This window comes from Caretta caretta, chromosome 5, assembly GCF_965140235.1.
Source record: "Caretta caretta isolate rCarCar2 chromosome 5, rCarCar1.hap1, whole genome shotgun sequence".
Classification (NCBI taxonomy): domain Eukaryota; kingdom Metazoa; phylum Chordata; order Testudines; family Cheloniidae; genus Caretta; species Caretta caretta.
The window spans coordinates 30685486-30711040 of NC_134210.1; the positions used below are offsets into that span (position 1 = coordinate 30685486).

The window sequence follows — 25555 nt, forward strand, 5'->3', positions numbered from 1 at the left end:
CTCTGAAACGCTTGATCAAGCCTACCGCGTTCAATGATCGCATTCCCATGGCTGCCGTGTTTCCCCTTGCCGGGAAAACCTTGCCTGTGTAATGTCGAGAGAGCTAGCGGAGCTGTCCAAGGTTGTAGAGGAAAACAGCGGCTCGTTGGCTAATTGCATTGTCGTTTTTAAAGCACCTGCCCCCCCCCCCCCCCCCCAGTAACTCTGCCCTAAAAAAAGATGTCCCTAATCTTGGTCCTTGAGTCCCACGCGTTTCACCAGCTGCCCGCCTGTAGCTAGCGGGCTCCCCGCGCGGCGAGCGGCCCGCAGCCCTGCAGTGCCCAGGCGGGCTGTGTGTGTGGTCGGCTCCTAGCCCCATCTCGCCGCTCCGGAGCTCGGCTAGATCCGCCGCGCCCAGCCCGGGGGCCGCCTCCCGCTGCCGCCAATCAACGCCGAAGGGCCCTTCTCACCGCCGAGCGGGCGCAGAGGCGGCTGGCTCCCGGCTTCCTGGGCAGCGGGGCTGGTGCGCGGTGCCTCGCCGGGCTCCGCTTCGCCATGCCCCGCGCGCGGCCCTCAGCCTTCGCCGGGGGCTGCTGCTCTCGCTAGCCCGGCCTTCCGCGGCCCCGGCGGCCCGCCCTCCCCAGGGCCCTGCGCCCCGGAGCCCCTGGTCCCCTCGCTCCCCGCGCCCTGCGAGCCAGCCGGCTGCCCGGGGCTGCAGGGGGCTGCAATGAGTGCCCCGCGCAGAGCCCCGCCTGGGGCCGCCCTGCAGCCGGGCACCCGCTCTCAGCAGGTAAGGCGGCCGGGAACGGGGCAGCCGCCGCGCTCCGTTAACCTGAGATGAGAAGGGAGGGAGGCTGGAGGGGGCTGGGTGTGTAGGAGGGGGGCTGGGGGTGAGGGGAACGGTGCTGTGGGGTGTTTGTGTAAATGGAGGGGCTGGATACGTTTGGCGTAAGGGCAGCAGAGGCTGTGGGGAAGCTAAGGGGATGCCTGGGGAGATGCTGGGATATAGGAGGTGTAGAAGATTGGGATGGGGGTTGGGGCAAAGAAGGGAGAGTTTATGGTGCATCCTGCCAAACTTTCAGACGTATTTTAAACAGTCCGTTGTTATGTGCTAGCATATTGGGATGTAATTTAAAAAAAAAAAAAGTTTGCTGCCCTTAGGATGCCCAGACATCCCAATGTTAGGGGCTTTGTCTTATAATAGGCAGCTATACCGCAGAAAAACAAAGTGTCCCGGTTTTTCACACTCGCTGTCTGGTCACCCTAGCTGCCCTTACGGTGCTTGCTGAGGTCGTTGCCTCTAGCATCCCTGGCTGCAGCTTGTTCCACAGCCTGTATACCAAGCCAAGCATTCCTAGTGTTTGTGGGGTCAGAGGGAGACAAGGTAACATCTTTACATTGGACCAGTGTCTGTTGGTGAGAGAGAGAAGCTTTCAAGCATACACAGAGCTCTTCTTCAGGTCATTTGTGAAGTCATGTTTTGCCAACGGAAAACTTAAAGGAGACTGTTGGCCTGATATTGCTTTAGTTCTACAAAGCATTTTTTGAGACATTTATTCATCTGCAGTCTAGAGCCCACTTGCTCTGGTGGAGTATGGCAGCTGCTTTGCACTGTCCCCGCAGTACAAAGCAGCCTAAAGCTGGCAAAGCCAACCCAGGCGGGAGGGTGGAATGTCTCCCCAGCATAGGGGGAATTCTCTGATGGCATAGAGCTGGCATAGTTACTGCTGTCCTGTCCTCCTTCCCTGATGCTGACATCAAGGGCATGATCAAGGTTTTCTTACTTCCCACCAACTCCCTGCTGCAGTATGGGATCCATAGAGTAGTTATGGACTCTCCCAAATGATGACAAAGATTTTGAACCAGCACGCAGCCAGCCTAGTATTGGAGGAGCGCAAAGGCCGCCTTTTGCATGCCCTCCTCCTGAGCTGAGCTGTGTGTCCCTCAGACATAGTTGAGGATCTGAGCCTAAAAATGTATCCAAGAAGAAAGATGTGTTTATGTTGTAGCAGGGGTGTCTGCAATCATTATAGTTAGAGTTATTTAATAGTTTTCATTCTAAATCTCTGTCTTCACCTTATCTGTCTCTGTAAATTGAACATTTGGGGCTGAAATATCAGGGCATCACCTCTGCCCCCCATTGATTTTCTGTGCAAACTATTTGAGGAAAAACAGATCAGCTGTATTTGAAAATGAGAATGAAAATACTTCTTTCCTCACTATTAAAATGGAACAGTACTACATTTGGAACCTGAACCTGAAATGTGACATGCAAATAGACCCGCTTGAGCAGAAATGCCTTTGAGTGCTCCTGTGAAATTTGGTTTTGATCAAAAATTGTTTTTTCATGTGACTGAGTTAAAACCCTTTTAAGATCACATCCTGCTCAGGAACATGTTGGCTGTTTCTTGTTTGTTGGCTTTTCCTTTGCTAATCTTGTAAAATAAACATTTGAGGAAGCAGGCTGTGTGTTCTGCATGGCTAATTTAGCTGCCTATTGAAAAGAATATTAAATTTATACATAAACTAAGCAAGGAGCTCCACGTTATCCCTTTCTCCAGCTCCTTGTGCAATGCCTTGCTAAAGTGCACCATAAGGGAGTGAGCTGCTGTGGTCCCTCGCAGCTTTCCCCCTGGAGTAGGATCCTGTCAACAGGACTTGGAACTCCGCTGGACAGGCACTTTCTTGCAAGAGCCGTATTGTTTCATATTCTCTGTGTGTATATAAAGTCTGCTGCAGTTTCCACGGTAAACATCTGATGAAGTGAGCTGTAGCTCACGAAAGCTCATGCTCAAATAAATTGGTTAGTCTCTAAGGTGCCACAAGTACTCCTTTCCCATTCCCACTGTCTCCTCATTATATCTCACCATAGGGAGAGTTCCTCTGGCATTGGCAAGGTGAGAATTGATTGAGGGAAGGCTTCTGGGCACCTTATAAGGGGCACTGGATGAATCCTTGCTCTGCCATACCTTAAGGTTTCTCCATCTGACAAAGGCATAAGGCTCCTTGAATATACAAGGGAGGGGCTCTCCCAGGCTGTATGGGACAGACTGTTCCAGCAGGCTGCTGCTAACTTGTTTCAGATTGTGGATTTTACCCACATTATTGTCAGTTTTCACTGACCCAATAGAGCTAGTCAGTTTTGAAAATCCTGGCCACAATACATGAGTGCTTATGAAAATATTAATGTAAATACCATAGAAACAAGAGAAAGTATCTTACACAAAGTTTAAGTCAATAATGACATAGAGCAGGATTATGAGAATGAAGCTAATGAAAGAAGAATGAAAAACAATTGCAAGATAGTATTTGTGAGAATCTACAATTGGAGGGAAAGTGGCACTATGTATGGTATGTGATGCAGTGTGTGATTTAATCAAAGGTTATACTGTAATGCATACAAGGGGGCAGTGACTTTAGAGTGCTTAATTGTGCATCTTGAATGGTCTAACATAGTATTTTTTTTGTATGTAATAGCAATCCTTCTCCCTACGTTTCTCTTTTAATTTTCTTAGTCGTGTAAAATAACTTAGGGGGTGAACCAAAGCTCCTTGAAATGATTGGAAAGATTCCCATTCACTTAAATAGGCATTGGATCAAATTCCTTTTGTCTGTACATCTGGAGACTCTTGACAATGGAAATACTTTGTTGTTTTTGTAGTTTTTTTGGTGCTGTCATAAAAAAAAGAAAGATCTGTAGTAAAACCTTTTTTCTAAAGGGTACCTAACAATTTTATGTCAAATTTCTAATGACTCACATAAGACTACCTTACTCCAGAAGTAGTCCTGCTGATTAAATGGAGCTACTTTATGCAATAAGGTGGCAGTCTAGTTCCCAGATTTTTTCTTTCACAACTCTGAGGTTGTGTCATGAATCCTCCTTATTAGGCAGAGCAGGATTAAAAGTAAATATTGTCTAAAACAAACTGACAAAAATATATTTCCCTTTGCCCTATGCCAACCTGAGTTTTAAAAAACCTGCTGCAAAGAATCTGGCTATGAGGACTTTAAAAAATCTGTACAATATATTCCCACATGCTGTGCTTAACTCTAGAATCCAGTACTATAATCTATAATAAACACATTTCTAGTTTGCTCAGTTTTCATCTACAATCTAAGTATTTTGGGGTAGCATTCCTTTATCTCTTATAGAATTACTGATCTTTGGCCCCTGTAAACCAGATAAAATGATTGTTCCGCTGACAAGATTTGCCTCTTCTGTTTCTACAAGGTGACTGGTATATACATTTCCTTTGTATTACAGTACATATCATAATGAAATATTTCTACATTATCCATTTGTATCCACATTTATCCATTTATGATGGTTATACTGTCTCTGCTTGAGTGTTTATCCAGCACTTCAATTCCCTTCCTGCTTTCTTGCCCTTGACACTTTCTGAGTTACAGAACAATTTATGAGACTGGCCAATTGCATTCAGAGCATCGCTTCATTTGCAATTGTCATTCTGAAGAGACATCTACGCAGCTTTCTTTGATTGATTACCTTGCTTTTACTGCTGTTCATATGGAGAAAAAGGAAGTGCACCCCGATCTCTTCAAGCTACCTTTGATGTAATATTCCAGAGGGTTGACAGAAATTCAGGATTTGTCATGCAAGTACAGTGTTCTGATGTTTGGAAAAAAAACCCTGCTATTAAAAATGAAGATAAAGGGACAATGTCAAGATGGTGTATATTAAAAATATTTCTTAAACCACTGCATATTATTAAAAACTGAAATATTTTTTTAAATTGAAATGATTCTCCCCTCACTTATGCTGATTGTAAATCAGAAGTAACTGCATTGAAGTTAATCAAGTTATATTGGCATAAAAATTATGTAAATGAGGCAGAATAGGGCCCCCAGTTTATGCATTTAGGCCCCAAGCCATCAAAGTACCTATGCACATGCTCAGCTTTAATGATGTGAGTAGTTCCATATATGTTAATGGAACTAACAACATGCTTAAAGTTAAGCACATGGTTAAATGCTATGCTGGATTGGGGCATTATTAATATTTTATATAGTTTAATTGGTGGATATGGCAGCATCTGATAAGTGCAGTTATTTACAAGAAAATAACAAATCCCTGCCCCAAGAATTTTAAAATCTAAGGCTCTAATCCTGCAAAGACATACACATAAGTTTAACTTTACATACTATGAGTAGACTCATTGAAGTTGCTTGCATCTGTGTGTGTGTGTGTTTAATAATTTAATTTTCCCCAGGGTAAGTAAGAGGGAAGATACAAGAGGGTACAATATTATATTAATACTATACATTAGATACATACAAAGAATATAATTTTGTAACAACAAACATTATTCAATCAAATAAAATTTACTTTTAGTCATACATACAGACATCCTCTCACACTTCCTATCAGTACCGATTCAATGGCACACTTCCAAAAAGCAAGACCTGGTTTCTTGATTTTTTTTTTTTTTAATATTTTTTCACTTTTCTTAAATGATTTTTTTATTCTTAAATAATTTATCGTCTAACATTTTCTGAGATTCAGAACAGTTTCAGAGACTGATCAGTCCAACTGCTGAAGTTGGGAGAGAGTAAGTTTCCACTATTTATTTACCCTGACATTTGTAAATATTATGGTCCAAACTCTGGTAGCTTTTCTCCCATTGAGAGTTCTTCAGTAAGGACTACTTTATTTAAAAATAGTCCCACTGACTTCAAGCAACACAAATGATGATGCCAGTCAGTGAAACTATTTGGGGAAGAAGGTTCTACTCATTGTAAGGGTATCAGAAAATGGGTTTATATAAAAAAGGTCTCATGAAAGCTGCTATTTCTAGATTTTTATGTACTAGTTTAGGTATTGTGACTTTGGAATCTTGTTGTATTGTATTTAAAAACTGCAGAAGTAATCTGCTGCTAGGTTTGTTTAAAGTTTTCTTTAAATAATAAGATCTTTGGGGCAGGGACTATCTTTTTGTTATGTGTTTGTACAGCACCTAGAACAACGGGGCCATGATCCATGATTTGGACCTCAGCGTGCTACTGCAGTGCAAATAAATAATTATGATAAACTATGTTGAAGGCAATTAATTTACACCAGGCATGAATTCACCCCACTTAATGTGATAGCATCACAAGAAACTGATTGAATAGCCTTTTGCTTCCAAGGTCAGGTTTTTCTGTGGGCCCTATCCACACTATTGTAGAGTTTTCTGGACTCTAAAATAACATGTCCTCTTGAACAAGTATGTCAGCATTTCCCACTACACAACGTGATGCAAGGCATAGGCATAACCAGATGTGACATGTCATCCCGGGTGAAGTGCTGAGCCGGCAGGAAATAAAAACAAAACAGTGGATTATTCTGAGCTGTATTTTAAAAATGCTTGTTTTTCATTGGAGCAAATATGAACAGGAGCTTATAAATTGTAGCCATACTAATAGGGGAGAGTCCCATACAGCTGGGAACAGCACAAACAGCATCTGCATGGACAGCCTTGGCCTCTGGAAGATTACTAAGATTCAAAAATTTGGGGAATTGCCCCCCCCCTTTTGCATTTTTAGAGGGACCTAAACCATACCCCTGGTACTTGCCTCCAACAATGGAATGATCTTGTAGAAATTCTATGGGGAGAAACCTACAATTTCTCATTCCCTATGTGGGTTTTCAGTGTGTAGGACCAGAATATTCCTTAGTGCTTATATAGTGCTTTATTATTTCAAAGCACTGTACAGTTATTAATGAATTCAGTTTCTCGACACCCGTGTGAAGTAGGTAAATATTTATTATCCTGTACCAATGTGATAACTGAGGCACAGACATATTAAATGATAAAGATTAAATTAAAGCTCTACAGGGAGTCAGTGGTGGAACTGGGAATAGAACCTGGCATCCTGACTCCCTTCCTATGGCCTATGAACAAAACCATCCTTACCTTCAAGGAAGCCAGGTTATTGGAAGAATTAGAACTCCACTCTCTAGTTCTCTGAGTGGAAAATAGATACCCCTGTCCCCTTGTTTGAATAAGCAAGGTGCACCTCTTTCCTCATCATTTATGTCAGTAGTACTGTATTATTTCTAGGGCTGTCAATTAATCACAATTATTTTTTAATCTTGTGATTAATTGCAATTATTTTTAATTTGTTTTATGGCCCAATAATTTGTTATTACTAGTTATTTGATTAGACTTATAAAATGATAAGAGCCTGTCTGAATGCTCTATTTCAAAATACGAATAATCTCATGGAAGTGAATTATAAATATACATTTCAAATAATAACCAAAGATCTCTCTTTCCTTCCAGTTTTGATCTTCTCACTGATTGTTAATTGCAGTGCATTTGCAAGTACTTTGCTATTTATTAAGATGTAAAGGGAACTACAGATTATACTTATCGAGGTATCTGAAATAAAATCATCCTAAATATGTCAGTGCTGGTGATAAATCCTGTTAATGCTACATGGAGACAGATCTGTTGAGAGAGGATTAGCAGGATACATTTTCTATTGGTTGTCGTGACAACCATGACTCCATGCAGCTGTAAAGCAGCATGTTAATCCATGCAGGTTAATCTAGTTTCAAGATTAGCTCATCAATATCAAGCCACTAAATAACAGGGGGGTTAAATGCCTTTTATTCTTTTTCTTAAAAAAAAAACAAACAAAACCTATACAGATAAATAAATTATATGATCCAGGAAAGTATTTACACATTGAATTAATTTGTTGATCCAAATTATTATTATTATTAATTAAAGCAGTAACCAAAATGTGCTAGGTATTGAACATATATTCCTCCCACCCCCAAGGAGTCCAGGGATGGGAATATGGATACAATCTACTAGCAACATGGTGAGATAAATGATGACTGGTTTATGTCTTCTTACTACCACGGTTGCCTGTTGTTTGTTTTGTTCAGTTATTAGATTTTTCATAAATGAATGTCTGGCTCATTTCTTATAGATGTCATGGCAGAAGTGGATGTTGAAAAACAATTTGATATCCTGATACAGCACAGCACATAAGCAAATGCTTAACTTTAAATTTGTGAACAGTTTACTTCAATGGGACTACTCACATGCATAAAAGTAAGCATATACTTAAGTGCTTATTCAAGGATGGAATGAGGAATGGCCTGGTGTATAAGCTCTGGAAGAGTGTTCTGTTCATAATGCTAGTGGAGAAAAGGGGGTGGCAGGCAACACAACAAATACGGTCTAATCAATAGGATGGAGCAGAGTTATGCAGCACCTGGAAGGCCAGGACAAAAAACAATTTATGTGATGAAAATTGAAAATTAAGCACTTTGTTTCCATGTGACGCAAAAGAAAATAAGAGTGTGAGAAAAGGTTCTTAGACTAATTAGTCTGGTGCTTTGGCAAAGTTGCGGGCTTTGGCAACGTTAGAACAGCCATCTAGGAATCTAGATTCTTGGGTTTCTTCCTGTCTCAGTCGCTGGCTTGCTTTTTATCCTTGGACACATCACTACGTTACAGTTGCTACAGCGGCACAGCTCTGGCACTGTACCTATGCCACTATAGCACTGTATTGTAAAGGCACACTACAGCGACGGAAGGGATTTTCCCATTTCTAGAGTAACTCCACCTGACCTAGTGACGATAAGTGGGTTGGCTGAGGCATTCTTCAATTGACCTAGCCGTGTCTACACTGGGGGTTCAGGGTCTTTATCTATGGTGCTCAGGGGGAGTGGATTTTTCACACCGCTGAGCATGGTACCTATGTCAAGCTGAGTTTTTCAACGTAGACCAGGCCTTAGTAGCTCAATTTCCCCATGTGTGAAGTGGGTGTATTAATACTTACTGTACCTCACCGGAGTGTTTTAAGACTTTATTAATGTTTACAAAGCTCTTTGCAATTCTTTGGTATAAAAGACCCTGCAGATATGTACATTTATTATTAATTATTATTATTATTACTATTATTTTATTAGTTAATAGTCTAATGTAATGGCACTACTTAAAAATGATCTGAGCTATCAGCATGGTCTTGACTATAATCATAACAGTTGATACAACAAGCATTAATCATTTAGGTTAAATACAACTTAATTTTCTGAAATGTAGCTTACGGATGAGTTTTTCAATGAAATAAAATGCATAAAAAGTTTGAAGTTTGTATAACAGTGCTATTCTGTTATTCAAATCATTCAAGTCAATGATTGCTGGTTTTTTAAAAAAACATTTTTTTAAATGTTTATCATGGAAAAGTAAGAAAGTTTGTCATCCAGAAAATGAATTAGAAAATTCAGTTGTCCTTGGAGGCGCAATTATAAAAAATTTCAAATGAAATTCATTCATTAAACTATAAAGTATGGGTATTTTAGTCCTGCTTCCAGCTTCATGGAGAAGAGGAAAACAAGGGCCCAGATTTTGTGTGGCAAAATGGCCACTTTATGCCATCCCATTGGTGTAAAGATGCCATAAGGGACCCCCACAGAATACACTCATTGTAGCCATAGGGCAGTTCTCCATACAGTGTAGAGCTGGCATAACAACTGTATGCCAGCCCTTCCCCAGGGCTGCTCTAAATTGTCCAACTGGTAACTGCCCTGTAAGGCCTGTTCTGCCAGCAAAGAAAAGGTGGATTATACTGCCTTCCAGTCACACTACCTTCAGCCCCCTTCTACACTGGTGGTGGGGGACAGTGTAGAGCCATTGTGACGGCTGTATGCTATATTGAGAACCACCCTTTGATGGAGGGATTCTGCAAGGACCATTTAAGCCCTCCTTTTATGGCCCCTTTATATGGTGGAGTGTCTGTTTTGCCATATTAAAACTGAGCCCTTGTTTTCCTGTCTTCAGACAAAAAATTTCATTTCACTGAAGTGAAGGTTGAAAGTATTGTCAGTTCAGGAGATGCAAAATAGGAACAGAGCACTGCAGAATTTAGAACAAGGTCCCTGCTTGAAAGGGACAACTCACTGTGGATAAGGGTGGCACAACTGTGTCCATGGGGTGTAGATCATTTTGCAACATCAATTAAATTAATTATTACCTTTTTTGACCCAAGTAGGTCTTCTGGGTTGGTACTGTTAAGTGGAGAAATTGATGATGGAGTCAAGTATTTCTTTGGTACAATCCTGTTTATTACAAAGCATGTACAAAGTCCTGTTTCCCTGAACAAATCAAATGCAGGAGACTGTTTCTTTGCTCACACTTTCAAGCCTCCCAAACCAGCACTCTACCCAAAAGCTCTCGCTCTCTCTCTCTCTCAGCTTCTTCTCAGGTTCATGGTGCAAGTGGTTCTCCAGGGCTTCCATGCTTTCTTCTCTGTGGGCTTCTGTGGTGTTTCTGCTGCTTTTCTCCACACGCATCCAGCCACTCTGCCTTTGCATTCAACCCTCAGTGAAACCCCTTTGCCTGCGTAGCTGAGATTCTTCACCACCCTTGCACGTGGCCTGTATTTTGTGAGAGGGCTCCCATTATCTCAACTGTCTGTTTCATAAAGAAGCTTAATTGTATTTTTACATTTATCCTGAATGACAAGTGGTTGTGACACACCCCAGCTTCAGCAAGGTTTCACCCAACCCGCAGCATAGGAACATAAGGATGGCCATATTGGATCAGACCAAAGGTCCATCTAGGCCAGTATCCTGTCTTCTGACAGTGGCCGATGCCAGGTGCCCCAGAGGGATTGAACAAAACACTTAATCATCAACTGATCCATCTCCCGTCACTCATTCCCAGCTTCTGGCAAACAAAGGGTAGGGACTCCATCCCTGCCATCTTGGCTAATAGCCATTGATGGACACAGGAATATATTTCCGAAGGCACATAACTTAAAGCCATAGAGTGAAATGGGAGTTTTGCCATTGTCCTCAATAGGGCCAGGATTTCACCTATAATTTATTTTTTTGCCATAGGAGCAAGGCTCAATGTTTTGTTTTTTAATGGTTTATGTTTTCATAATCCAAAGGTATTGTAGAGTCATTTTACATACAGTACAGTTCACACTGATTGCATCCGATGAAGTGAGCTGTAGCTCACGAAAGCTTATGCTCAAATAAATTTGTTAGTCTATAGGGTACCACAAGTACTCCTTTTCTTTTTGCGAATACAGACTAACACGGCTGCTACTCTGAAACCAGTTCACACTATATTACTCTTTATCATTTCAGACATGTTAGTATAGAATTTCTTAATTTTCCATCAGTTTTACTCGAACAGAATTGATGCTCAATGCAGGTTTCAATGATAGGTTTGATCTCTGATAAGGTACCTCCTCTGTTAAGTGACTGTACCTCACTGGAGTTGTGATGTGCTGGTCAGTGTAGTGGCCAGCCCCTGTGCTTGTGTGCTAGCTGGAAATCCTGCCCTGATGCTGTACTCTTCTTCCTCCATCCCTTCTCCATAACAGGGTAAGATTTAACCCTAGGACTCTTATGTTCTTGTTACAATTAAAGCAAATGTGACTTAAAGGGGCAATCATATTACTACTTACATCTCTTTCCAGTTGCTGTAGGTTATTAAAATTTCATAGCCTTAGGGCCCAGTTTTGTGATTTCCTGTTTATTGCTTCAGGGTAGCACTCTTTGGAGAGAGCTCTGCATGCCTAATTGCTTAAAGAGCAGATAATTTGGGCAATAGTTTTCTTTCCTTTAAGGCACTATATTTATTAATGATTTAATCCATTTCTGCATATCTGTTCTGCCATGAGTGCAGGGGACTGGGCTAAATGACCTCTTGAGGTCCCTTCCAGTTCTATGATTCTATTGCTAATAAATTAATCATGTTGACATTATATAGATGCATCTGCACAGACACCATATTTGTTTCTTTTATGTTTTGTATTTATGACATTTTAAAATATACTAAACACAATCCAGGGTCTAGTAATCTAGAAGAAGTTTACCCCCACCACACCCTCTCTGCCTCAGAAAAAGTAATGATGAGAAGATGCAACTATCCATTGCTTAATGACTTCAGTGTTCAGAGATAGGAGTTCAAGAAAGAAAATGTTTACCTTTTAGAACAGGGAGCAAGGGGTGGAAGGGAGAGGGGTCGTCTACATTGAGTTTATTCTGGGCCTATTTTATACTCTTCAGTAATGCATATAGCCTGGTTGGATAGAAAGCTGTTCTTCAGTACTAATGGGGAAGTACCTCTGCAATATGTTCTCTCAGGAAGCATGGACTTAAGATGAGTCAGCAGTAAATCTCTTGAGTGTTTCATGGATTCATAAATATTTAGGTCAGAAGGGACCATTATGATCATCTAGTCTGACCTCCTGCACAATGCAGGCCACAGAACTTCACCCACCACTCCTGCAAAAAGCCTCACACCTATATTTGTGGTATTGAAGTCCTCAAATCGTAGTTTAAAGACTTCAAGGAGCAGAGAATCCTCCAGCAAGTGACCCGTGCCCCATGCTACAGAGGAAGGCGAAAAACCTCCAGGGCCTCTTCCAATCTGCCCTGGAGGAAAATTCCTTCCCTACCCCCAAATATAGCGATCAGCTAAACCCTTTTTTTTCTCCATAGAATATCATCTAGTCCAACCCCCTGCTCAAAGCAGGACCAATCCTCAATTTTTGCCCCAGATCCCTAAATGGCTCTCTCAAGGATTGAACTCACAACCCTGGGTTTAGCAGGCCAATACTTAAACCACTGAGCTATCCCTCCCAGAGTGTTAGTAATTACTCTCTTAGCTGTGTATCAGAATTGACCTTTTTGCTGCTTAAACATGCTTAAGACATAGGGTTATGGCAATTTCATCATGGTTATGGGAATTTTTCAGTGTCTCTTTCACTGTGATACATTTCATTCGAATGCCCAGACTTCGCAGAGCTAAAGGTCATACTGGCAAGTTGCCAGGAATCCAAAGTCTGCAGCTGATTTACATGTAAATTCATTGCACACTTATGGCACCATAAATAAACACTAAATAATAATTGCACTACATGTGCAAGTCTTTTTAAAAATAGCTAGTGCTCATGGGCATATCCTTGAACATCCCTGACAGAGCAATACAAACTTCTTCCTGTTTGAATTCACCAACAATAAACCCTTACCCAACACTGTGCTGTTACAGCACAAGGAAAGCTGCAGTTCTCATTTTAGGATGCTGCAAGCCATATTTGTCACTCGGGCTGCATTTGAGCAGCCCTAATCTAGGGCCTGATCCTGCAGAGTGCTGAGACCTGGAGCTCCCGTCAGTTTAAAGGGAGTGGAGAGCTCACAACATCTCTCAGGAGGTGTTCAGTAGCTTGAAGAATTGGCCACCTAATAAACATCAAAGGCAAGCATCTAAAACACATCCTAATGTAAACTTTGTGCTGCCACCCATTAGATAAGCAACTCTCTGATTTATATCATCTTAATTTTGAAGCATAATCAGAGCTTCATGTGAGGAGGAGTTTTTCTTAGTAGCAATTCACTGGTAATTAACTCTGACATGTTCTTGCTTCAGTACTAAAGATTTCCTTGTCTATTTTTCTCTCAGGCCTTCCCACCAATTCCCACCCTGCTCACCATTTTATCTCCCTGCTTCATTTGGCTGCTAGATGCCATTGAAACAACTGATGTCCTGCTACGTTAGGAGAATGATGCAGGGACTCCCCCCAGAGTCAAAAAACCAGAGCTCTTGTAAGAGGTAGGGTTGGCAACTTTCCCAGACACAGATTACATCCCCTCTTTGGTGTTCTTGGCCTCTGGTGACCCAGTATTTGATGAGCTTCTGAATGCTTGTTCGGCAGAACAATGAAAGTGCTGATTTGCCTGGCCACCACAAACTGGCCCCACATTTTACATGAAAATAGAGACTTCAAGAAAAAATACAGTATATAAATGAAGGTTGTGAGGCAGGACTAAGCTGGGCATTGCTAATATTCATTATACATATTGGACATGTCAAAAGAAGCAAATTACTGATTTAGTTTTATTTCTAAATAGGTACTGGGATCATCCCAGCCCATATCCTCACAGAGAGCCCTTCTTGCAGTCCTTTGGCTGCAGGCAAAACTCCTGATGACTTCAAAGGGAATTTTTTTATGTGAGGACTGTAGAATGTAGCCCATAAATGCTGCTGAAGAATTGTTATAATTCTATTGAACTGAAATCAGGTGATTAGATCATGCTTTTGGAAACTGTCTCTGATGTCTGGAAAGAAACAGGCTTGTGTGTGTGTGAATTACAGTAAATCACAGCACATAACATAAATCACAACATGAATCAAAGGCACATAAGCTCTCTTGCTTCTTTTTCACTATCCACAGGGAAAAGGCAGTCACACTTCCAGTATAGGCAGCATCTGTCAAAGAATCATAGAATCATAGAATCATAGAATATCAGGGTTGGAAGGGACCTCAGGAGGTCATCTAGTCCAACCCCCTGCTCAAAAGCAGGACCCACACCCAATTAAATCATCCCAGCCAAGGCTTTGTCAAGCCTGACCTTAAAAACTTCTAAGGAAGGAGATTCCACCACCTCCCTAGGCAACGCATTCCAGTGTTTCACCACCCTCCTAGTGAAAAAGTTTTTCCTAATATCCAACCTAAACCTCCTCCACTGCAACTTGAGACCATTACTCCTTGTCCTGTCCTCTTCCACCACTGAGAATAGTCTAGAACCGTCCTCTCTGGAACTACCTCTCAGGTAGTTGAAAGCAGCTATCAAATTCCCCCTCATTCTTCTCTTCTACAGACTAAACAATCCCAGTTCCCTCAGCCTCTCCTCATAACTCATGTGTTCCAGACCCCTAATCATTTTTGTTGCCCTTCGCTGGACTCTCTCCAATTTATCCACATCCTTCTTGTAGTGTGGGGCCCAAAACTGGACACAGTACTCCAGATGAGGCCTCACCAATGTCGAATAGAGGGGGACGATCACGTCCCTCGATCTGCTCGCTATGCCCCTACTTATACATCCCAAAATGCCATTGGCCTTCTTGGCAACAAGGGCACACTGCTGACTCATATCCAGCTTCTCGTCCACTGTCACCCCTAGGTCCTTTTCCACAGAGCTGCTGCCTAGCCATTCGGTCCCTAGTCTGTAGCTGTGCATTGGGTTCTTCCGTCCTAAGTGCAGGACCCTGCACTTATCCTTATTGAACCTCATCAGATTTCTTTTGGCCCAATCCTCCAATTTGTCTAGGTCCCTCTGTATCCTATCCCTGCCCTTCAGCGTATCTACCACTCCTCCCAGTTTGGTATCATCCGCAAATTTGCTGAGAGTGCAATCCACACCATCCTCCAGATCATTTATGAAGATATTGAACAAAACCAGCCCCAGGACCGACCCCTGGGGCACTCCACTTGACACCGGCTGCCAACTAGACATGGAGCCATTGATCACTACCCGTTGAGCCCGACAATCTAGCCAGCTTTCTACCCACCTTATAGTGCATTCATCCAGCCCATACTTCCTTAACTTGCTGACAAGAATACTGTGGGAGACCGTCCTTTTGTCATAAGGTAGCAAATCTAGGGGTTGGTCCTGGTTCTCTCTATATCAAGTTCCCAGTCTATGCCCTGGTCTACACTTTAGGTCGAATTTAGCAGCGTTAAATCGATGTAAACCTGCACCCGTCCACACGATGAAGCCCTTTATTTCGACTTAAAGGGCTCTTAAAATCGATTTCCTTACTCCACCCCTGACAAGTGGATTAGCGCTTAAATCGGCCTTGCCGGGTCGAATTTGGGGTATTGTGGACACAATTCAACGGTATTGGCCTCCGGGAGCTATCGCAGAGTGCTCCATTGTGACCGCTCTGGACAGCACTCTCAACTCAGATGCACTGGCCAGGTAGACAGGAAAAGAACCGAGAACTTTTGAATCTCATTTCCTGTTCGGCCAGCGTGGCAAGCTGCAGGTGACCATGTAGAGCTCATCAGCAGAGGTGACCATGATGGAGTCCCAGAATCGCAAAAGAGCTCCAGCATGGACTGAACGGGAGATACGGGATCTAATCGTTGTATGGGGAGAGGAATCCGTGCTATCAGAACGCTGTTCCAGTTTTCGAAATGCCAAAACCTTTGTCAAAATCTCCCAGGGCATGAAGAACAGAGGCCATAACAGGGACCCGAAGCAGTGCTGCGTGAAACTGAAGGAGCTGAGGCAAGCCTACCAGAAAACCAGAGAGGTGAACAGCCACTCCGGGTCAGAGCCCCAAACATGCCGCTTCTATGATGAGCTGCATGCCATTTTAGGGGGTTCAGCCACCACTACCCCAGCCATGTTGTTTGACTCCTTCAATGGAGATGGAGGCAATACGGAAGCAGGTTTTGGGGACGAAGAAGATGATGAGGAGGAGGAGGTTGTAGATAGTTCACAGTAAGCAAGTGGAGAAACCGGTTTTCCCGACAGCCAGGAACTGTTTCTCACCCTGGACCTGGAGCCAGGACCCCCCGAACCCACCTAAGGCTGCTTCCTGGACCCGGCAGGTGGAGAAGGGACCTCCGGTGAGTGTACCTTTTAAAATACTATACATGGTTTAAAAGCAAGCATGTGAACGGATTACTTTGCCCTGGCATTCGCGGCTCTCCTGGATGTACACCCAAAGCCTTTGCAAAAGGTTTCTGGGGAGGGCAGCCTTATTGCGTCCTTCATGGTAGGACACTTTACCACTCCAGGCCAGTAACACGTACTCGGGAATCATTGTAGAACAAAGCATTGCAGTGTATGTTTGCTGGCGTTCAAACAACATCCGTTCTTTATCTCTCTGTGTTATCCTCAGGAGAGTGAGATATCATTCATGGTCACCTGGTTGAAATAGGGTGCTTTTCTTCAGGGGACACTCAGAGGAGCCCGTTCCTGCTGGGCTGTTTGCCTGTAGCTGAACAGAAATGTTCCCCGCTGTTAGCCACGGGGAGGGGAAAGGGTTGAGGGGGTAGCCACGCGGTGGGGAGAGGCAAAATGTGACCTTGTAACGAAAGCACATGTGCTATGTATGTAATGTTAACAGCAAGGTTTACCCTGAAAGAGTGTAGCCACTGTTTTATAAAATGTGTCTTTTTAAATACCGCTGTCCCTTTTTTTTTCCTCCACCAGCTGCATGTGTTTCAATGATCACAGGATCTTCTCCTTCCCAGAGGCTAGTGAAGATTAGAAAGAAAAAAAAACGCACTCGTGATGAAATGTTCTCCGAGCTCATGCTGTCCTTCCACACTGACAGAGCACAGACGAATGTGTGGAGGCAAATAATGTCAGAGTGCAGGAAAGCACAAAATGACTGGGAGGAGAGGTGGCGGGCTGAAAAGAGTAAGTGGCGAGCTGAAGACAGGGCTGAAGCTCAAATGTGGTGGCAGCGTGATGAGAGGAGGCAGGATTCAATGCTGCGGCTGCTGGAGGACCAAACCAGTATGCTCCAGTGTATGGTTGAGCTGCAGCAAAGGCAGCTGGAGCACAGACTGCCACTACAGCCCCTATGTAACCAACCGCCCTCCTCCCCAAGTTCCATAGCCTCCACACCCAGATGCCCAAGAACATGGTGGGGGGGCCACCGGCCAGCCAGCCACTCCACCACAGAGGATTGCCCAAAAAAAAGAAGGCTGGCATTCAATAAATTTTAAAGTTGTAAACTTTTAAAGTGCTGTGTGGCATTTTCCTTCCCTCCTCCACCACTGCTCCTGGGCTACCTTGGTAGTCATCCCCCTATTTGTGTGATGAATGAATAAAGAATGCATGAATGTGAAGCAACAATGACTTTATTGCCTCTCCAAGCAATGATTAAAGGGAGGAGGGGAGAATGGTTAGCTTGCAGGGAAGTAGAGTGAACCAAGGGGTGGGGGGTTTCCTCAAGGAGAAACAAAGAGAACTTTAACTCCGTAGCCTGGCCAGTCATAAAACTTGTTTTCAAAGCTTCTCTGATGCGTACCGTGCCCTCCTGTGCTCTTCTAACCGCCCTGATGTCTGGCTGCGCGTAACCAGCAGCCAGGCGATTTGCCTCAACCTTCCACCCCGCCATAAACGTCTCCCCCTTACGCTCACAGATATTGTGGAGCACACAGCAAGCAGTAATAACAGTGGGAATATTGGTTTCGCTGAGGTCTAAGCGAGTCAGTAAACTGCGCCAGCGCGCCTTTAAACATCCAAATGCACGTTCTACCACCATTCTGCACTTGCTCAGCCTGTAGTTGAACAGCTCCTGACTACTGTCCAGGCTGCCTGTGTACGACTTCATGAGCCGTGGCATTAAGGGGTAGGCTGGGTCCCCAAGGATAACTATAGGCATTTCAACGTCCCCAACAGTTATTTTCTGGTCTGGGAATAAAGTCCCTTCCTGCAGCTTTTGAAACAGACCAGTGTTCCTGAAGATGCAAGCGTCATGTACCTTTTCCGGCCATCCCACGTTGATGTTGGTGAAATGTCCCTTGTGATCCACCAGAGCTTGCAGCACTATCGAAAAGTACCCCTTGCGATTTATGTACTCACCGGCTTCTTGGCTCTGGTGCCAAGATAGGGATATGGGTTCCGTCTATGGCCCCACCACAGTTAGGGAATCCCATTGCAGCAAAGCCATTCACTATGACCTGCACATTTCCCAGGGTCACTACCCTTGATATCAGCAAATCTTTGATTGCGTGGGCTACTTGCATCACAGCAGCCCCAACAATAGATTTGCCCACTCCAAACTGATTCCCAACTGACCAGTAGCTGTCTGGCGTTGCAAGCTTCCACAGGGCTATCGCCACTCGCTTCTCAACTGTGAGGGCTGCTTTCATCTTGGTATTCATGCGCTTCAGGGCAGGGGAAAGCAAGTCACAAAGCTCCATGAAAGTGCCCTTACGCATGCGAAAGTTTCGCAGCCACTGGGAATCGTCCCAGACCCGCAACACGATGCGGTCCCACCAGTCTGTGCTTGTTTCCCGAGCCCAGAATTGGCGTTCCACAGCATGAACCTGCCCCATTAGCACCTTGATGCATTCATTAGCAGGGCCCATGCTTTGAGAGAAATCTGTGTCATGTCCTGATCACTCACGTGACCGTGCTGACGTCGCCTCCTTGCCCTGTATCGCTCTGCCAGGTTCTGGTGCTGCATATACTGCTGGATAATGCGTGTGGTGTTTAATGTGCTCCTAATTGCCAAAGTGAGCTGAGCGGCCTCCATGCTTGCCTTGGTATGGTGTCCGCACAGAAAAAAGGCGCGGAACGATTGTCTGCCGTTGCTCTGACGGAGGGAGGGGCTTCTGACGACACAGCTTACGGGGTTGGCTTCAGGGAGCTAAAATCAACAAAGGGGGTGGCTTTACATCAAGGAGTATTTCAGGCAGGACTTCACGGAGGGTTCCAATAAGAAATGGTGCACCTAAGTTATTGTTCTTATTGGAACAAGGAGGTTAGCCTGGCCTCTGATTGATACATGGCTAGATTTACCTCGCTGCACCTTCTCTGTGAGTGACTGCAGTGTGATCTAGAAGAATGAGTCCCCTAGACAGGGGAGGGGGGGAAGCAAATGAGTACAAAACAAATCTGGTCTATTTCTTGTTTTGATCCACTCCATCTATCTTTTACATCTTTGGCTGGCAGCAGACGGTGCAGAAGGACTGCATGCCATCCACATCTCATGGCTGCTCGGCAGAAGATGGTACAGTACGACTGCTAGCAGTCCGTATCGCCTGCCCGCTCACCATAAGACGGTTCAATAGGACTGACTGCAGGCAGGACTAAAGAGAATGACCTGGTCAAGTCACTCCAGATTTAGTCCCTGCGCCCATGTCTGCCCAGGCGCTCCCAGCCGACGTGGCCAGGAGCACCTCGGACATGACGATGACGGCTACCAGTCGTACTGTACCGTCTGCTGCCACAAGGCAAGGGGTTGCTGCTACTGTGTAGCAATGCCGTACCGCGTCTGCCAGCACCCAGGAGACATAGGGTGACGGTTACCTGAGCGGGCTCCATGCTTGCAGTGGTATGGCGTCTGCACAGGTAACTCAGGAAAAAAGGCGCGAAATGATTGTCTGCCCTTGCTTTCACGGAGGGAGGGAGGGAGGGAACGGGGGCCTGACGATATGTACCCAGAACCACCCACGACAATGTTTTAGCTCCATCAGGCATTGGGATCTCAACCCAGAATTCCAATGGGCAGCGGAGACTGCGGGAACTGTGGGATAGCTACCCACAGTGCAACACTCCGGAAGTCGATGCTTGCCTCAGTCCTGTGGAAGCACTCCGCCGAGTTAATGCACTTAGAGCATTTTCTGTGGGGACACACACACTCGAATATATAAAACCGATTTCTAAAAAACCGACTTCTATAAATTCGACCTAATTCCGTAGTGTAGACATACCCTCAAACTAGGAAATAGCTCCCTTTACAAGGATGTTGCAGAACATAGTTTGCTTCAGAGAAAACCCTGGTTTGGCAGTTCTTTATTCTTCTTTGACATCTTTTGCTGTCCTGTGTTATCTGAGAGCTTCTGATTTTACTAGTTAAATTATACTTTGCTCCTTCTTAGAGAATCTTGTGTGAATTGTAAATCCAAAATCAGTTGTATGGTTCCTTGAATACTTGAAAGAGCTGCATACATGCTGAGCTTTATTAGCCCACTGTGACAGAATGACCTTTAATGAAAAGCTGCTGTAACTATAAATGCCACAAAATCCTGGGATTAGTAGTATAGCATTTTTCACTAGTAGAACTCAAAGTGCTTTAAAAAGGAGGTAAGTATCATATCCCCATCCCTCACTCCCAGTACTCAAGTGAAGAATGATCATTCAGAAGCTCTGGCAGGATCCATATTTTGACATCACCCGCCAAAGGGAAGGAAACTGGGAAGCTTCATTCTTGATTAGAGACAGACGCAGAAGGAATCCCAGCGGATGCCATCTTTCCATGATTGGTGGCTTTCCTTGGCCGTCATGCACGCCTATGTATAAATCTGGGTATCTAGACAGTAAATTATATATGAATTATATTCATGAATTATGTATCGTAAGTTTTTTAAATTAAAATTTAGGATTGAAATAATGCATATTTTAAATACCTAAAAACCAGAATTGTATACAGGTATGTTTAAAAAAAAAAAACCTGACCAAGAACTCTCTGTCACGGCCTTTCTACTGACTCACCAAAGGACCAAAGATGTCATATGAATCAGTTAATGCTGAAATAAAGGGAGCATGCACTTTTATTGTGTACTGTATTTACACTGGAAAGAGCTTTCTTTCAGCTTGCTGTTGTCATTTAGGACATCTTATAGATGATCAATTGTTTATTGTCAAACAAGTGTAATTGACTGGAAAACTACATGAGAAAGCAAATGATCAGATAGTCTGTACTAGTTTGGGAACCCATATAAAGGCAAAACTAGGGCTGGGCAAATGGTTCAGCACAGAGATGAAGTTGTTGCAGGCTGGAGTTCAGCAGATTGTAACCTGTCATAGGTCTGTGTTGTGATATGATGTCAATTGTGTCATTACATCATCTCACTGGAACAGCATCCCACAAGAGCCTACTGAACTGAGCCCTAAAGCATGAAGAGAGGAAGTCCCTTCCCCAGGCTGCATGCTTGCTCGACCCTAGAGCTGAGATTTAATGGGTAGGCATTATGACTTCATGATAGTTAGTCTGCACTGCATTATTGCAAAGGGTATTGTACACTTAAACCAGTTTTCAGTCAGGATTTCCTGAATGCTAAACCTGGCTTGGATACTGATTCTCCGCAGTCTTGGGCAACTCTGTTAATCTCACTACCTCATTTTCCCTATCTGTAAAATGGAGATAACTAACATCTGCTTGTAGTGCCAATCTGAGGATTAATCAGTGTGTTTTAAAGTATTTCAGTACCTAAGTGCTAAGTGGTATGAGGCGGCACAAAAGCATGCTTACATGTTATCTGATTCTCATAACAAACACATCCTTCCAAATAACTGGATTATCTGGTGGGCCCATTTAAGAGAGGCTGGGGGAGGGGAAGCCCTCTCTTTATTTTTTATTAGGCGTTATTTTCATTATTCTATCTTGCTTGAAATGGTATTTCAAAAATGCCCAACATTTAATATACTTTTTTTTTTATTTCAAAGAGACCTTTGCTGAAACTCTTAAGGCTGGGATTCCTAAAGAGGGGCTGAGGGGGCGAAGGGCCCATCTCCCACTGAAAGTCAATGCGTGTTAGGCACCCAGCTCTCTTTGGCCCCATTCAAAGTCCCAGTCTAAATGCTTTGGGACAACCTTAATGGGATTGCAGTTGGTTTCTAAGAAAGCCCAGGATTTACTTTTAAAATAGAGTGAAGCAGCCAACATTAGCAAATGTTGCCAGGCCTCATTGACGTTGAGATACGTGCAAATGAGATTTATATGCCAGTGTTAAAACAAGTTACTCAGGGAAAAGGTAAAGGGATTTCCTTCTCCTAAATAATGAGACTGTGTCTATGAGCCAGGTATCAAACTAGTAACCTTATGCTCACACTCTGAAGATTAAGGAGCCAAGATCTACATGATAGTCACGGGAAGGGTCTAAAGTTTTTTATATATATTTGCAAATGGTTCACTGAAGCCATTATTATAACCTAGTTATTTTTCTGGAGGTAAATATGTTCAAACAATTTTTGTCTGGATGAAAGCATGTATTTTGTTTTGCTGGAAAGATATCTGAAAACACAAAAGCTGACTATGTTGGAAGGAAGAGAGAGCATCAAGTGAGGAGAAAGTTAATATGCAAACTCACATAAAACCCCTAAAAAACAGTAACCATCTCTACAATCACTGCTGTGCACCTTGTTAGCATGAAACCCTTTTTCAGTGCATTCCCTTCAAGTGAATCTGATCAATATGCATGTACAGAAATTGCATCTTATCTTCTTTTCTGAGAAACAAGACAATATAAGCTTTGGGATCAGATTTTTTTTCTGGTTTCACCTGAAACATATACCCTAGTTTTCTAACTCTAGGGTTGATTCATCAGTGTGTTATTCCAGTTTTACATTGGTGTAACTAAATTTAGTACAGTCAGGATACACAGAAGTCAAACTTGAGTAATGCAAGAGTGAAGCAGATACTATGCTTCTACCATACTTACTTAACAATAGGTCAAAATAGAAAAGTGCAGAAAGAGAACTGTTTAATTCCTGGCATATCTCCATCAACTAGAATACAAGGGATTGGATTGAGAATGGATCCAATGTCCATTAAATTCAAGGAGACTCTTCTCATTGACTGCAATGAATATTGGATTTGACCCTAAGTGTGTATGTAGTGACTCCATAAAGCAAGAAACTAGGCATTTTTTTTGTTTGTTTGTTTTTGTGAAGCCTACAATCCATAGAAACTTCCAGTTCTGTTAAGTATTTAGACAAATTCTTCTGAGTTATCCATAAAAAGTGTGATCCACTGCCCCAGATTTGACACTGAAACAAACCTCCACAATAATGGTTTCACATTTCTCTGGTTTTCTTTTTTAATTCTCCCTCTCACTTTTTAACCTGTAATCACTCATGTATGTTCTCACTGAGAAACAGAATTCCCATGTTCTGTGCTATTAACATCAAAACCTTGCCTAAATAGGAAACAGAAATTTAAACTTATGCTAAACCAGACTATCTTTCCTTTAATCCTATTGCATGGAAAACAATAGGACTCAGCAAAAGACAGCACAACAAAAATGTTTCTTAACTTTTGATTAAAACACAGTTGCCAGAGTAACTGTTGTTCTTTGATTGGGTTGTTTGTATGGACCTACACTCTTGGGACAGATGCAGCTAGGTGTAAAAACTCAGAATCATTTAAAAAGTAGTGCCCCTTCGTCCCTTGTGTAGGTTTCCAAGCATATAAAAAGGGGGAATGGGGAGTTGTCCTAACTGCCTTCCAGTTTCTTTCATTAATTCAGGCCTTCATAACCCAAAGCTCCAAAGAAATGGAAAAAGTGGATCGCTACAGGTCATAATCTTGGGAGCACGACAGTTGCTATCTGTTTCACAGAGTTTTATGGCCAGAAAGGGACCGTAAAATCGTCTAGTCTGACCTCCTGTATATCACAGACCATTAATTTAACCCAATTACCCCGATATTGAGCCCAATAACTTGTGTTAGGTTATAAAGCATTTCAATGCTCAGGAGCCTAAACTGACAGATTCAGGAGAGACCAAGGTGCCACGAGTGCCCAAGGCCCTGCAGGTGAGGTAAGCCTAGATGATTCCAGCAGGTGATCCATGCCCCCTGCTGCAGAGAAAGATGAAACCCTCCCCCCAACAAGATCCCTGCCAAACTGACCTGGGTAAAAATTCCTTCCCAATGACAAATCTGGTGATCAATTTGATCCTGAGCATGAGAACAAGACCCACCAGCCAAGTATCTAAGGCCTGGTCAAAACTAGTAATTTACTTTGGCATAGCTACGTCTCTTAGGGGTGTGAAAAATCTACACCCCTGAGAGAGACAGCTATACCAACCTAACCCCCAGTGTAGACCAGCGCTGGGTCAACAGGAGGATTCTGGGTCAACCTAGCTACCATCTCTCAAGGAGGTAGATTACCTACACCGATGGGAGAGCCCTGCTGTTGGCATAGGTAGTTGGCAAAGGCTGTGCCTTTGCAGCATTTTAAGTGTAGACAAGCCCTAAGAAAAAGGATTCTCTGTGCCAACTCAGAGCACTGGTCAGACCCAGCAGACCCAGGGAATTACAGACCAGCCAGCTGAATGTCTGTACCCGGAAAGATAATGGAGCAAATAATTAAGCAATCAATTTGCAAACACCTAGAAGATAACAAGGTGATAAGTAACAGCATGGTTTTATCAAAAACAAATCATGTCAAACCAACCTGATAGCTTTCTTTGGCAGGTTAACAAGTCTTGTGGTTGGGGAGACACGGTAGACGTGATATATCTTGATTATAATAAAACTTTTGATACTGTCCCGCATGACTTTCTCATAAATAAACTAGGGAAATGCAACCTACATGGAGCTATTATAAGGTGGCTGCAAAACTGGTTGGAAAACCGTTCCCAGAAAGTAGTTATCAGTGGTTCAGAGTCATGCTGGAAGGGCATTGTCAAGGTTCCTCCCCCACTCTGAACTCTAGGGTACAGATGTGGGGACCTGCATGAAAAAAACCCCTAAGCTTATCTTTACCAGCTTAGGTCAAAACTTCCCCAAGGTACAAAATATTACACCCGTTATCCTTGGAATGGCCGCTACCACCACCAAACTAATACTGGTTACTGGGGAAGAGCTGTTTGGACGCGTCTTTCCCCCCAAAATACTTCCCAAAACCTTGCACCCCACTTCCTGGACAAGGTTTGGTAAAAAGCCTCACCAATTTGCCTAGGTGACTACAGACCCAGACCCTTGGATCTTAAGAACAATGAACAATCCTCCCAACACTTGCACCCCCCCTTTCCTGGGAAATGTTGGATAAAAAGCCTCACCAATTTGCATAGGTGACCACAGACCCAAACCCTTGGATCTGAGAACAATGAAAAAGCATTCAGTTTTTACAAGAAGACTTTTAATAAGAAATAGAAGTAAATAGAAATAAAGAAATCCCCCCTGTAAAATCAGGATGGTAGATATCTTACAGGGTAATTAGATTCAAAACATAGAGAACCCCTCTAGGCAAAACCTTAAGTTACAAAAAAAGTACACAGACAGAAATAGTTATTCTATTCAGCACAATTCTTTTCTCAGCCATTTAAAGAAATCATAAT

General features: G+C 43.2%; 1 protein-coding gene across 3 annotated transcripts in view; it reads left to right on the forward strand.

Annotated features, from left to right (window-relative positions):
• Window positions 1–469: 469 nt before the first annotated feature.
• Window positions 470–25555, forward strand: part of NIM1K (NIM1 serine/threonine protein kinase) — an 83541-nt gene continuing 58455 nt past the window's right edge. For all 3 annotated transcript variants that reach the window (XM_075128455.1, XM_075128454.1, XM_048851687.2), the window contains exon 1: window positions 470–769. The gene's annotated coding sequence lies outside the window, so the exon portion shown is untranslated. The remainder of the gene's footprint in view (window positions 770–25555) is intronic.